The sequence below is a fragment of the Hyperolius riggenbachi genome, chromosome 7 (genome assembly GCF_040937935.1).
Source record: "Hyperolius riggenbachi isolate aHypRig1 chromosome 7, aHypRig1.pri, whole genome shotgun sequence".
Lineage (NCBI taxonomy): Eukaryota > Metazoa > Chordata > Amphibia > Anura > Hyperoliidae > Hyperolius > Hyperolius riggenbachi.
Window position 1 is genome coordinate 151109306 of NC_090652.1, and position 14775 is coordinate 151124080.

Genomic DNA, 14775 nt, shown 5'->3' on the forward strand with positions numbered 1-14775 from the left:
AAAATGTTTGGTTTAGGCCGGCTTTAACCACTTCAGCACCACAGGGTTTTTTGCTTAAAAACCAGAGCAATTTTCACATTTCAGCGCTCCTCCCATTCATTCACCAATAACTTTATTGCTACTCATCAGATGTAAATGATCTATATCTTGTTTTTTTTTGCCACAAATTATGCTTTGTGAGGGTGATATTTGCTTTTAGTAATTATGTTATTATCTGTGCATTTTAAAGGGAAAAATGAGAAAAAAAAGAAAAAATACACTATTTCTCCATTTCCATCCACTATAGTTTTCAAATAAACAATGTTACCATAGGTAAAACACACACATTGTATTTGCTAATTTGTCCTGGTTATCTCAACATTTAAATAATGTTCCTAGTACAATGTATGGCGATAATATATTAGTTTCTGGTTTGTGTTTTTTGATTTCTCATTGTACTCTATCAGTAATTAAAAGCCCTTATCTTCATGATTAACAGTAATACACTCTCATGGCATACATATTTTAAAAGCTAAGTCCCTAGGGTAACTATGTATTCTCTTTTCAATGCTGTCACTTTTGTTGTTTTTACAAGTATTTATTTGGGGGTATAGAGTACATGAAAATAACAGTTTTATTGCTTTTCATTCAGTTTTCCGGTAAAAAAAAAAATCACATGACTTATCCCTCAGTTGTCAAACACCACAAAATCTATTCTCTCACTTGTCACGGTTAAAATGATACCCTATATACATAATCAGATAGCTTATTGGGCATACAGCACACTGTTTACCACAAGTACGCCTATCTACTCCCCTGAGCTTCAGATGAAGTTTTGTGGGGAGTAGATAAGCGTAGCAAGGGTTTCAAAGTGGTTAATAGAATCAGTAGTAAAGCCAATGGAGGAGTACAAGAGCCTGAGGAATAGGAACTTGTTCACACACTCTGCAGTGTCCACTCCCATATTTCTATCATGACAGGTTTACTTTAACTTATAAGCTACTAGTACCCGAAGGCATTCAGTCCCAGAAGCATTTCTATACAGATAAGACTCATTCTGCCTAAAATTGAAATGTATTGTATAGTGCCAGCAAATTACTCACTGACTTCTGGCTTATGCGTTTCTCTGGAGACGCCAGTGGTAAGATTTCTATTGAGTTCTTATGTCTGTGAATCTGGTATAGGCCATTGTAAGAAGATACTAATTTTATTCCATTTTTTTATTCATCAGAATTTCAGTAGACTGTATAACTCTCTGCTAACTCCACCTATGTGCAGAAGAAAATCCACCTACAGATATTCAAAGATAGGCAGATAAACAGTGAAAACCAGCTTCCATGCATCTTTATAATGAAAGATTACTGTTTATATATGCATGCTTTGCTCAGCTCTGTGTCCATGTTCTTTTCTATACAGGAAGTATGAGGCAGAGCAGGAAGTTGTTATGGTCAAAGACAACCCTTGGGTCCTCAGAGCTGTAATGCATTCCTATTATCTCCAGAATCATTCAAACAGGCAATTCTGTACATTTTTTAAAATCTCATCTGAATTCAAATGACAAATATGTCTAATTTTAAAAAAAAGGTACCGTAAGTGAGGGCCCAGCATACACTGAGCCATATCATGGATGTGCCTAGCAGGCAGTACTTCATATCTTGCAACTGTCATCTTGCAGCAGCTAGTTATATTCAAACTAGGGTTCCCATAATTCCATCTGGCAGCAATGTTTACAGAAGGACATAATTACCAATTTAATATTCATATCTTTGGTGGGACTTCAGCAGAGACACACAATATTTATTTATATTCAGGCTGTCAGTTGAGCTCAATTGCTGCTCACCTCCTTATTACTGTATTTTCTCCATCCTGGAGGGGGAATGGCTAAATATCACAAGTGACTAACATCATGGAATAATGTAGTCCTGAATCTCAACAGGATGTAGCATAGGAGTTAGCCAGGATATGGGAAATAATGTTATGTTGAACTATCTATGAACATTTACCGGTAATTTATCCACAATTTTTCATTTTTCAGTTTAAATGGGCTTTAAAGGTGTTACTTAAAAAAAAATGTTAGTCCTATTCAATGCCCAGTCCAATGGCAATTCATAGAGCTCTTTTTTTAGGACTTTTGTCCACCTGAAGCAAGAAATACCTGCCTGAGGAACCAAATTACAGCGATTAAACTAAAAGACATAGTTGGCATGTGACAGAATTTGCACTGTAAGTAATAATGTGTCATTATCCACCCTCATCAGGGAAAATTGCACTAACAGCTCAAACATAATTATCATCAAGTAATATGTAATGAAAAAAAGAGCATGCGACTTCAACAAAACACCCTAATCATTTAAAAGATTGTCAACAGTCTTCCTTTGATGAAAAGAAAATGTGATGCAATTAAAAAAAGGTACATGTAGTCACATACATTTCCAGCACTTACAAACTATTCACATGGATGAGTGACAGGGGCACTCGGTGATCCTTTTTATAGCACCCAAGGGATCCATCAAGGGCCCGTAACAATGAATGAATGAATGAATGGGGCAAATGGCTCAATTTCCACTCTAAGTTTATGACTGTGTGCCAGAAGGCACTCACCTCCTGCTTTCCTGTGTCCTCACTCCCTTCACTTCCCTGATCAGGAGAACTGTTTGTCCAAATCATATGCTTAGGTCAGCGTGCTGGGCTAGCTTTGTGATAAATGAAGAGGATGACTCAGCTGCTATCTCTGCTCATATTGGTATTGTTAACAGTGTGTTAGCATGGATATCAGGAAAAAATACGAATGATACCATTAAAGAACAAGGTAAACAGCTAACTCAGGTTGGTAAGACTTCTTTGCAGTTAGGATGCAAAGTAGTTTAAGGGCCCGTTTCCACTACTCGTCATGCGTCCTGCGAGACACACGGCGGCACTTTCTTCCTGTGCGAGGACGCAGACAAATCCGGGAAGCCACTCCGTGCTAAGGGATCCGATCCCCCCCGCACGTAAAAATGCTGCAATGTCAACCGAGTCGCTAAGGCAACCGATTCAGATGGATGCAGCATGATCCCCTATGGCAGAGTTTGCCCGCACAATTTGGTTGTGGGGAAACTGCGGATTTGGCTTGAGTTCCGCAGCAGTGGAAATGGGCCCTAAATATCTATTCCTACACGTTTACTTAACGGTCAAGCTTACGTGATATTTGGCATTCAGTTTAAATAAGTACTCCTAATTCTCCTGGGAGTGAGACAAGCTATAAAGTCTGGCACCTATGGTCTTAGATGTTCAACTGTTAGATAGAACATTTTCTAGAAAATAAATTAGAAAATAAATCTCAATTTATGCACTTTATTTTTTTTTTATCCTTAAAAATGTATAAAGAAACAAAATACATAGGAATAAATTACTATGTATTATTCTGTGACACTTACAACAGACTGGTAGAGTGTGAGAAAACGCGGAAAAGCCGCCGCGTGTACTCAGAACAAGGCGGCTGATTCCGCGTCCTACGCGGCGGTTTGCACGCGTAGGCCTACATCCAGTAGTATGGCCGAACGCGGAGAAACCGCCGCATGCCTTGATAGCGGTGCGGCGGATTCCGCGTCCAGCGCGGCGTGTGCTTTGCAACACATGTCTGGTGTGGCTGGGACTGATAGTCCACACAGGTTCAGAAGGACGAGGCAGAGCTTTTATGACAGCCAGAAGGGAGTCAGCTGACCAAGCCGGTCAGCTGACAATTCCACCACTTCCCATTGGTCCAGCACTTAGGGGAGGCGCTGGAGAGCGCCTTGCTATATATACTGGGTGCTGGTCATTCTCTGGTTGTCTGCCGTTGCGATCACTACGTGGTAGCACTCAGACCCGTTTGTCAGAATCTGTGTTATTCTTTAGACTAGTTCCAGGGTGTTGATGATTACAGAGCTCACACCCAAGACTAGGAATACTGTGAATTATCTGTGTTATTCTCTAGACTAGTTCCAGGGTGTTGATGACTACGGAGCTCACACCCAAGACTAGGAATACTGTGTATCATCTGTGTTATCATTCAGACTAGTTCCAGGGTGTTGATGACTACGGAGCTCACACCCAAGTCTAGGAATTAGCTTTACCATCCTGTTATACTTCAGACTAGTTCCAGGGTGTTGATGATCAAGGAGCTCACACCTATAGACTAGACATTGTTGATTATTTGTTATGACCTTCTGCTTTCCTGACCTCTCTTCTGATTTGGTACTTCGCTATATCTGTTACTCCGTTGCCAAACCTTGCTTGCCTTAGGATTCCGAGTCTGTCTCCTTCCTCTGTACCTGATCTGTCTGTTGCTGACCTGGCTTGTCCGACCTCGAGAACTATCTCCTCTGTTTAGAGATAGTTCACAGATCTGTCAGTGACACTTCATCATTAGTGTCACTCACACTCTGGTCCTTCCCATTCTCAGCCCGACTCCTCCCCTTGGGGAGTCTCAGGCTTTTGGGCAGTATCTCTACTGCCTTGCACCTTCTATACGGGTGCTCTCCTCAAAGTATTACTGTTGCACCAAACACTCATATTACTCAGGTGTCCAGAGGTTAGAGATATATCTGATTGTCGGTGATACTGCAGATCATCAATCAGATAGATATAGATAGATATATATATATATATATATATATATATATATATCTGTATTCTCGGTGATACTGCAGATCACCGATAATCAGATCCTCTCTGTGTTACACCGATCGTAACATAGAGTTTCCCATTACACCAATGGCAGCTAGGGCAGGAATGACTGAAAGCAAGCCCTGATTTGCCATATGTGATGTAGAGCAGTGCATATTACTGTGCATTGCTTCGTCACCACAGCTGCCTGGGGATTCCCATCACTGACACAACATCATTCACACCTCAGACTGTATGGTGCTCAGCCTGCAAAAATGTGTCTGGCCACTTTTTACACAGTGGAGTCTGCCAGCCTCTTTCACTTGTATGGAATTAGGCCACACCCCTCTGTGCTCCACCTTGGCACTAACAGTCAGAGCAGGATCATCCACCAGGCAGCCTAGATAGGTGCCTGGGGCCTTGTGGGTGTGAGGAGGCCCAGCTGCCACTTTTCCTGACCATTCTCCCACCTCAGATTACCAAAAGGATCATAAGGATGAGCCAAAGCTACTACCTTACCTAGGGCCCCATTTCATCTTAATTCTTCTTTGCTAGTAATGCACTGCTCAGCACCAATGCCAATGTGACCAGGACCTTCAGACTCATTCACATCCTCTGCATTGCGTAACACATGCATAATACACTATACAACTACACAAGTTAATACACATGCATTATTTCATTTACAGTTTGAGCCATTTCTATGTTACATGCACATTTTCACATGCATAAGGCTGGGTTCCCACTTTGTGAAATGCGCTGAAACGTCCTTGGTATGGACCCAGTCACGGTTGTGTCCGTTGTACCGCATTGCCTCATCGCAGAAATTGCAAAAGTGCGTTTCACTCTCCGCATTAAACCCAGCAAATCCATTGCTAACAGACATGTGTGAAGGGATACTACACATAACATAGGACCGTTAATATGTTTGTTCACCGCTACTTCCTGTTGTGGGAAGCCGGCCTTATTTCATGCAAGTGGGAATGAAGCCTTCTACAGACAGTGCAATAGAACACTGCAATCCATTCCAACCCATGGATGTGAAGGTGCCAGTTCAGTAGCACTATTAGTACATTTGGGTGTGCGGACATGTTGCGTTATTCCATAATAAAACCTGCACAGTGTGAACAAGTCCTTCAGCTACCCGACTAGGTTCACTGCCTGGCAGTGTAAGATCTATTCAGTCCACTGCTAAGAAAAGTGGGGTCAGTGGCAGAGGTAGTAATCACCTCATCATATCCTTAGAGCATGTCCCTGCTACATAACAGAGATATCACGTTTTTTTAAGGCAAATCCTAAAACAGCATTAGTAAGTAGTTTAACTAATCTTGAACAGACATGAAAGACCAGCTATCCCTGTTTTCCGGCAGCACACGTTCCAAAAATAGAACATCAAACAGACACTATCCATAAGAACTTATGTGTCTGATGAATGCTAATTATACAATTGCTCTGACACTTCAAAAAGAGGCCAATTGCGGTATCAGCTGAGGATATCTCTGTCCTCTCTCTATCGCCTGCACAATGAATATTCCCTCTGGGTTTTCTGACACTAGAGCACTCAAGTAAATGGAGGAAAATATAAAAATATGATAACTGTGGCAATTTAGTAAATTGAAACGGGATGGCAAGGCTGCTGTGTGAGCGACACTGTGCTCACTTCCATCCCCCCCCCCCCCCCCCAAATATGCATACTCTTATATGCTGCTTCACATGCCTGTAGCGTCAATATCTTACTGATCTTAGTTATATGTTTGGCTTGTTGAAGATACAAGAGGAAAAAAGTGGGGGCATGCCCATAGCAACAAAATGACAGCTGTGATTTGGTGAGGCATGTTAAACAATGAAAGAGCGCAGAATATTGGATGCTATATAGTTTCCTAGTAATCAGTGGATCTTAAAGTGAACCAAGCACCTTTATAGCACCCACTCAATAGTGCCACATTACTAACCAAATGCAATACTCCTACTTCTTTGTACATTTAAATATTTGTTAGAGGCTTTTTATTGGCTGATAAGAACTACTGCAATTAGCAGTATCAATGTGCAAGCAAAGCTTTCATTAAAGGGGTACTTAAGTCAAAAATAAAAAAAATGATTTTTTACTCACCTGGGGCATCCCTTAGCCCCCTGAAGCTGTATGGTGCCCTCGTAGCCTCGCTCCGATCCTCCTGTCCCCACCGGCGGCTACTTCTGGGTTCGGCGACAGCCGCTGACAGGCTGGGAACGCGAGTGATTCTCCGCGCTCCCAGCCGCTATATCCCCTCTATGCTGCTATAGCGGATAACATATACGCTATAGCAGCATAGAGGGTGATATAGCGGCTGGAAACGCGGAGAATCACTCGCGTTCCCAGCCTGTCGGCAGCTGTCGCCGAACCCGAAAGTAGCCGCCGGCGGGGACAGGAGGATCGGAGCGAGGCTGCGAGGGCACCATACAGCTTCAGGGGGCTAAGGGATGCCCCGGGTGAGTAAAAATCATTTTTTATTTTTGACTTAAGTATCCCTTTAGTGTGGGGGACACTGTACTTCAAACAGTTTGAAGTTACATTCAAAACTTCCCCTGGACAATAACGGCAGTGGAAAGGGGAGGAGGGAAATTGCAGCTCCTACAGCTATTAGAAACCAGGACAGACTGCAAAAAAAGCTGTTTGGATCCCTTTAAAGAGGCCCTGTATTGACATATAGAATGCAGTAAGTTATTCAGGATATTCACTTTTATAGTCATTTTCATGGTTTCAGCATAAGGAACACTCTCAATATCCATACATACAATACTGTATATTGGTATATAGGCCCACCCTCTTAGTTATGCTAAGCCTAGGTTGTTTAGGAATGCAGAATTTTTGTTCAGCATTCTGGGAGGCCAGGCAATATTTTCACTGACTTCAGAATGCTCAGATAATAAATAAATTTAGTATTACAGACAGGAGCAGCTCAGGTGCCAGGAAACTGGAATTTTAAAAAGAAGTCAGCCAATGGTATCTTCTACAAGCGTCTCACGTTGAGTGTGAATTTCTGGCAGGATAGATAGATAGATAGATAGATAGATAGATAGATAGATAGATAGATAGTTAGATACATTAGATAGAGACAAACAGTCAGCTAGAGACTTTACTTTTGTCATCGGCTCATCGCACTACTATTTATACATTGGGGTTAGAAGCTTATGAATTTTTAATGTGATTCTACACTTAATGCTCAGCTACTAAATATATCAATTTTCCTGTTAAATACAGACACAGGTCTGCTACCTTCTGCTGGAAATACTAGGACAGCTGCCTTTATATTACAAATAGGTTTGAAGTCATATTTTTCGTCCTATGCAGTTTCAGAAAGGTTTTAATTTTTATTTCCTATTAACCATTTCTATATATACTGTACTGTATAATGGTGTTCATGCATTAAATATACTAAACTGTTTATATATGAAATAAGGAAATATATTAGAAACTGGAAGCAAAACAATGACAAAAACATAACACAGGAGGAGAGAGGCACAGAGTTCAACAGAGCTTGCAATCTAACATTTCATTTTGTGGTTGTGAAAAATGTGAATTTTGAAATAAAATTGTAACGACTAGAATGTATTGAACATGACTTGCCTTTGATTTGCATGTATTAATATTTATGTGCTAAACAGTCTCTCAAAGCGCAATGTCAAATCACAATGAACTTTACCATTCATGTGAACAACATTGAACAAGAATGTTACAGTTAACAATGGCTACTATTACTTCACAGAATACATTGATTAAATGATGAAAAGTGGGACAAGGATGTTTTTTATTCGCATATGTTCAAAAAACATTTACACTGTTTTAAACAAGTGTATTTAACACATTTATTTCTACATTTTTTTAAATGTAGCTATTGAACTAATCTATTGCAGACATTCCCCACAAGGGTTTTGCCGCAGAGTTTTAACTTGCGTTTCTTTTAACACTAGACATTGATTTCAATGAAAAAAGCACATGTTATGCAGGTTGTCGCTTTCTTTTTAATGCTATGCAGAGTGACATAAGCCTCCAGAGCATATGGCAACACCACAGCACCATAGACTATCATTACATGCAATTCCGCATGTATTTTTTGAATGTGGCAAAACGCTGCAGATTTTCTGAAGTGTGGCTCCTGCCTAAGGGTCAGACCCATGAGTGGGAGGAGTTATCAAGGCTGTTAGCATAGTGTAAACATAGCCTTAGGAGCACTATTAAACATTCATGTTTTATAGGCACATAAAAACAAAGTAATCAAACTAAAAAAAACATTTGCTATTAAACCTTGCAATATATTGGGCCATAGTGAAAGCCAAAATGAAAACATTAAGGTTTTGCCATTATTGGAATTTTCCTTTAATGACTTTAACAACTCTTTGCTTAATAAAATAAACTGCTTGGTAATTAGATTTCCATTCTTTAAACGACTTGCTTAAACAATTAACATGAGAATAGTATCCATCTAACAAAGTTGGAAGGATACTATTTGTTAATTTGCATTTCTGAGCTATTTTTTATTTATTTTTTTGTTATTTTATTTTTTGTACCATGTGCCTAAAATGTGATCTTCCCCAATATGGGGAAAAAATAAGCATCATAAGGACTTCATAAGGCAAAATAATTGAAATATGTAAAAGCTTTCACACAAATCAGATAGTATGCATCTTTAATTGCCTAAGCCGGTCACAAATCGACAAATATATATTAAGCAAACATAACATGATAGGATCACTGAAAAACAAAAAATGTTTTTATAGAATAAGTTATGACTTTGGGGCCCCTGCAGAGTATTAGCAGAAGCAAAATGCACTCATGACTCAACTGTGTGGCCGGTGCACACTCCTTCCTGTGTCCTATCATCTCCAGATGATGTACTTCATGGCCCAGCGATGTTACATGAGTATGTACATATCGCCGGGGTCACGGAGTACTGGCACCAGGAGATGACAGGAGCACATAGGAGGAGGCACCATGACCGGACAAGTGAGGGCGATATGTAGCTGCTAATACTCTGCAGGGGTGCCTGGGGTAGCAGTACTATCTGGGCGGAGACTGGGGGAGCTGGGGAGCTCATCACCAGCTCTGGGGGAGTGGTTGGTCCTATACATTTTTTATAGATTTCATGTTGAAATCTACTAAAAATCTATTTGAAGTGTGTGGCAGCAATAGTTCCCTCTCTGATCAGATGCCGATCAGACAGGGATCTATCTTTGGAGCACCTCGGGTGGCAATTTGCCAGTGTACGACAGGCTTAAGTGCTCAAACAATGTGCCTGTTCATTGCCTGTCATTTAGCATTCTGGCATACTAAATCGCAAAACAACATCATGAAACACCAGCACACAAGCTAGATTCTCAGCCAAGACTAGCAGAAGAAGAGCTGATCCGATCAGGATCGGCTAATTCAGTCTGAGCCCGAGGGAAAGATTGCACTGCGCCTGCGCAGGAGTGCGGATAGGTAAATATTGCTGCACGCTGTTCGGGGGCTGCCAGCGCTGGATCCAGGAAGCTGAAGAGAACGGGGGAAGCCCCATAGAGGTACGTTTTTTTCATTAGAGGTGTTCTTTAAGTGGTAGAAATATGTATCTGTATTTCCTGATAGTTAAATCGGTATGCTGAACAGCAGGTTTAACTCTTTAAAGCTAGAAATGAGTGTTTTGCTAAATAAAGTACTGCATGATGTAAGCAACACTTTAAGTGATTGTCCAGGTGATCCCTTCAATCAGTAGTTTCAATTACTAAATGTAAATCTTTAAGTATTGCCAGGATAACATACACAAATATAGAGAGCTGGCATCTCATTGGCTGCCGTGGGCTTCAGCCATTTTCTCGCCTGCAATGTAACCGCGCCGTTGTTGGCAGGATGCAAAGCTAAGAGATTAACACCAGAATGACTGACATTTGTTATCAGTACCCATAAGCCCTGTGACAATGTATGGATTTCTCAAATTCTCATGATGCCTATGGAGACCAGTGGGAAATTCTGGATTATAGTGTTTCCTCTCTGTCATCACCTCTATGCAGAAACACAAAGGAGAAAAGGCTCGTAGCAAAGGATGACGTCAATGCAATGAGATTTACTGTGGTATTTTAGGGACAGGCAGTCAAATATGTATGGAATCTGAGCTGAGCATCCAAGCATTACATGATGAGTGACAGCCGACAGGCTCATTTTAAAAATGGATCTCCATGTGAAACACTGAGCAATTGTTTTGCATTTCAACCAGTATCTGCCTGCAGCACAAACTAGGATATGCCTTCAGGAGTCACACAACTTGGAGAAATCCTATCGCTTCACACAGAAGAATTGATTCTGAAAGGTTATTTAGTATTACATTGATTATCAGCATTACGTGGACACATTATACAGTGTTTCATGGAGTATGTACAAGTCTGTAGTCACATCTGTCTCTGCCCCCAGAGGAAGTGACAAATGATTATGCCTATCAAAGTCACACATACACACACACACTACGGCCAATCTGGGAGTGATATCCGCTGCTTATAATATGCTTTAAATTGTTAACATTTTACTGCACCCTTTGGAATGTAATACCATTCCGTTTGCCAGTGCTGGTCTCTTAGTACAAGCATCACAAGCAGGCCCTGGAAATAATGTGCTGAGCTGTGTTGCTTAGCAGTATTGGGTTCCTCGGTAGGTGACTTAGGTTTTCTATGCTATTATTATAATTGTGATTATTATTATTCATTTATGCAGTGCTGACACTTTTTCCGCCTCACTTCACAAACAGTATAGAACAATTCACATCACTAATTGCCCCTCAGTGGGGCTCACAATCTGATGCGTGTTCCATGTTTGCAATGGCTTCTCTGTTGCTGCACCAGTCCACATGCCCACAACAAAACATTATTACTACTGTTAATGTTATTATCGTTTATGAAGGAAGCACTGACATATAATGCAGCAATGTGCATAAAATAATAGAAGGTTTTCTCGCTTCAGTCATGCTCCGAGCAACTTCTTTTCAAACCCATTAGAGATTAAATCCTTCTTCCACCATGCTCAATTACAACTGCTTTGTCTCTAAGAATCTGTATAGAATATATATACAGTACTAGAATATAAAACAATTCAAGTGAGAGTACCTACCCCCTTTTACTTGAGAGAACAGGTGGCAATGGCTGACTGAATTATAACCCTAGGGGATGTTTATCCAACAACTGTCACTTTTACTGCCACACTGGTTTACCCATCAATCACACCGCCATACTAGTACCCCAGCAAGTATCCACTCATCACCATCCAGTCCTGTATAGTAGTGCAGGGTGCTGCATGTGTCTTCTGCTGCTGTAAATTCTGGTGTGGACTACTGCTGCATGTTACAGCCTAGCAAAGATATTTAGAAATAATGACAATGGAGAGAATAGTTAAAAATGAGGCAAAAACCACGGTAGCAGTAGTGGGATCCAGAAGCCACGGTGGTGGTACCCAGAGAATACAGAGGACAGGCAGGCAGAAAAGTGGAGGCCCAGCACCCATGGGCTGGAACCAAGATAGTTAAGGTCCATACCCACGAGGCGATTTTTCCGACAACATTTTCATGAAGAATTATAGTTTTCACGATATAGCGTAACATTGTTTAACAAAAATTTGTTAAATGATGTTTGACTATGTGTAACCACCCACGGTGATCGCTCATATTGAACAAACCTAAAAACGTACCACTGGGCGAGCGATCCTTCAGATCAACATTGCCACTCTCAAACATTTCTGTGATTGTTCAAATGGTAATTCGCACTGCAACGCTCACTCGTCAATTACTTGATTGTGGAAGAGGCATCAGGAAACGATCATTTGTCCCCACTGATTCCCCCAATGTATCTTTAGGTGGGTACTTGGCTTTATTGACGTCTTGGAAATAGAACACCACCATGAAGGGGTGCTACGCTGCATACTCTGCACTGACCGGGTTATATTCAAGCATGTATAGAACTGTATCCTGCTTAAAGCTTAGGGTCTTTTCAAACCAAATGTCTTGTGATGCACTTATCACATAGATTTGCATTTTACAAAGTGTGATTCGATTTTGAAGAAAGCCAAATGCAACTGCATTTTGCCGTTTTCAGTGTGAAAAGGCCAAGTCCTGGCAAGTCCTGGCAGAAACATAACGTTCATTCTGAAAAGTATATTTGCCTTTTTAACAGTGATCAAGGTCTTTTTTTTTTTTTGGCATCTACTAAATAATTTAATTACTCTTTACACAATAGTCTCAACTGTTAGCTGGTCCAAACCTCTAGCCCCTCTGTCACTTAAAGGACTCCCGAGGCGCAGGGCCGGGCCGAGGCATAGGCTGGAGAGGCTCCAGCCTCAGGGCGCAGTGTAGGAGGGGGCGCAGAATTCATTCAGCTGTCATTCCTAATTGTGTTTGAAGCAGAAAGAAATAAGAAAAGGGGATACATGGCAGTGACTACAAGCCAGATAACTAGATATTAAGGTGTTGGGGAGGTTGTGGGCCCTGTGGCGCCTCTTAGGCTAATAGCAATCAGTGTGTGATGGCTGGGTGGCAGGGATGGAGGGGGCGCACTTTGGTGTCTCAGCCTTGGGTGCTGGAGGACCTTGTCCCGGCTCTGCCGAGGCGAGCTAGCGTAATCTATTTTTACTCACCTGTGGCTTCTTCCAGCTCCCGTCAGCCATTGCAGTCCCTCACCGCAGCTCCGGTCCTCCTCGGTGTCCCCGTTGGCCACCTGTAATGATTGCGACCCATTGGTGGGGTTTTCTCTTTTGCACCTGACTGCGCGTCCACGTCATCTGGCGCATACTTGCCTGCATAGTAGTTGTGCACAAGCACAGAATGCGCCAGATGGCATCAACACTTGTGCCCGTGCAGGCGCAGAAGAGCCGCCCTATTATGGGTGGCCAGTGGGGACACCGAGGAGGACTGAAGCTGTGGCGAGGGACTGCAATGGCTGACGGGGTCTGGAAGAAGCCACAGGTGAGTAAAAAGATTATGCTAGCTAGCCTCGGGAGTCCTTTAAATAATAGTTGTTGAATGTACAGCAATAGTGTCAGATTTGTTGTTATATTGCGAAGCATATCTGAACTGTTCATTTTTCAGAAAGAAAGAAAAAATTGTCAATACACCCTGCAAGCTTTACCAAGATCTGACTAGGACCCAAACATCCATGCACTTCAGAGTTCATTCATCGCAGCACTACCACTGCACCATGCACAGTTGGACAATGTCTACATACAGTATTTAATTCATTATAATTTAGCATACACAAAATAATGTGGTTTCAAATGATTAACCTTTAAACAACATTATTACGGTAGCTTTTACTATATGTTGGGTTGCTTTCTTTATTTGCCTTTGGTTCTCCTTTAAACGTCCCCCTCCCTCTATGCTGTGAAGCATACCACCACCTTCACAAGCCCAAATTCCCCCTTGATTCATTGTTCAGAAGAAACATAGCACGATTCATTCCTAGTATAAATTAGACAAATGGCAGGTAATGAAGGTATTTTAGACTATAAACGCTGCCATCTGCAATATTTCATGACAAGTAAATGGGATTTGTGTACGCCTTCTCAGTAACAGCTGGCTCTCAGGCTACAACAAGTAAATAAATAGGTATTCCTCTCAGAAGCAGAACATCTGCAATAAGCTCTCTCACAAAACACAAAAGAAAATTGTCCACGCCATTATGCTCTCCATTAATTAGAAGCTGTTTGGTAAATGACTGCTGCTTCCTGAAATGAGTGTAACATGAGCTCTTCTGGTGTCAGCATATGACTGGGCTTCCCTCTCTGCCACTGAAAGATGGCTTGTGTAATGTTTATTTACAAGATGGCACTCTGTGAAAGAGAGGTGATATCTAATGGGTACATGTCATGTATTGTGTGGAGACAGCTACACCAAGGACTGAACCAGCATTCCCAATTATTTCTGGAAAGTGGATTTCTAGGAGCTGGAAGTGAATTTCCAGACACATGGCTGCATATACAGCTAAAAAAACAAAAACATAACAAAAACACCAAATTTAGAAGTTCTTTTGCCCACCAAGGGATTGCAGTTCTGTCCAGTGAGTCATGTGATTTATGCCTTTAATACCACCCATCTGAGCAAGTGATGCCATTATTACATATTTCTGCAGCAACTCACTGGATGATTATTGAGTGGAGCTATGCGGAACTAGATAAAGGTAAGTAAA

General features: G+C 41.4%; 1 protein-coding gene across 1 annotated transcript in view; it reads right to left on the reverse strand.

Moving 5' to 3' along the window:
• The window catches only part of XYLT1 (xylosyltransferase 1), a 481277-nt gene that overhangs the window by 451107 nt on the left and 15395 nt on the right, over positions 1 to 14775 (reverse strand). The gene's annotated exons all lie outside the window — the stretch shown is intronic.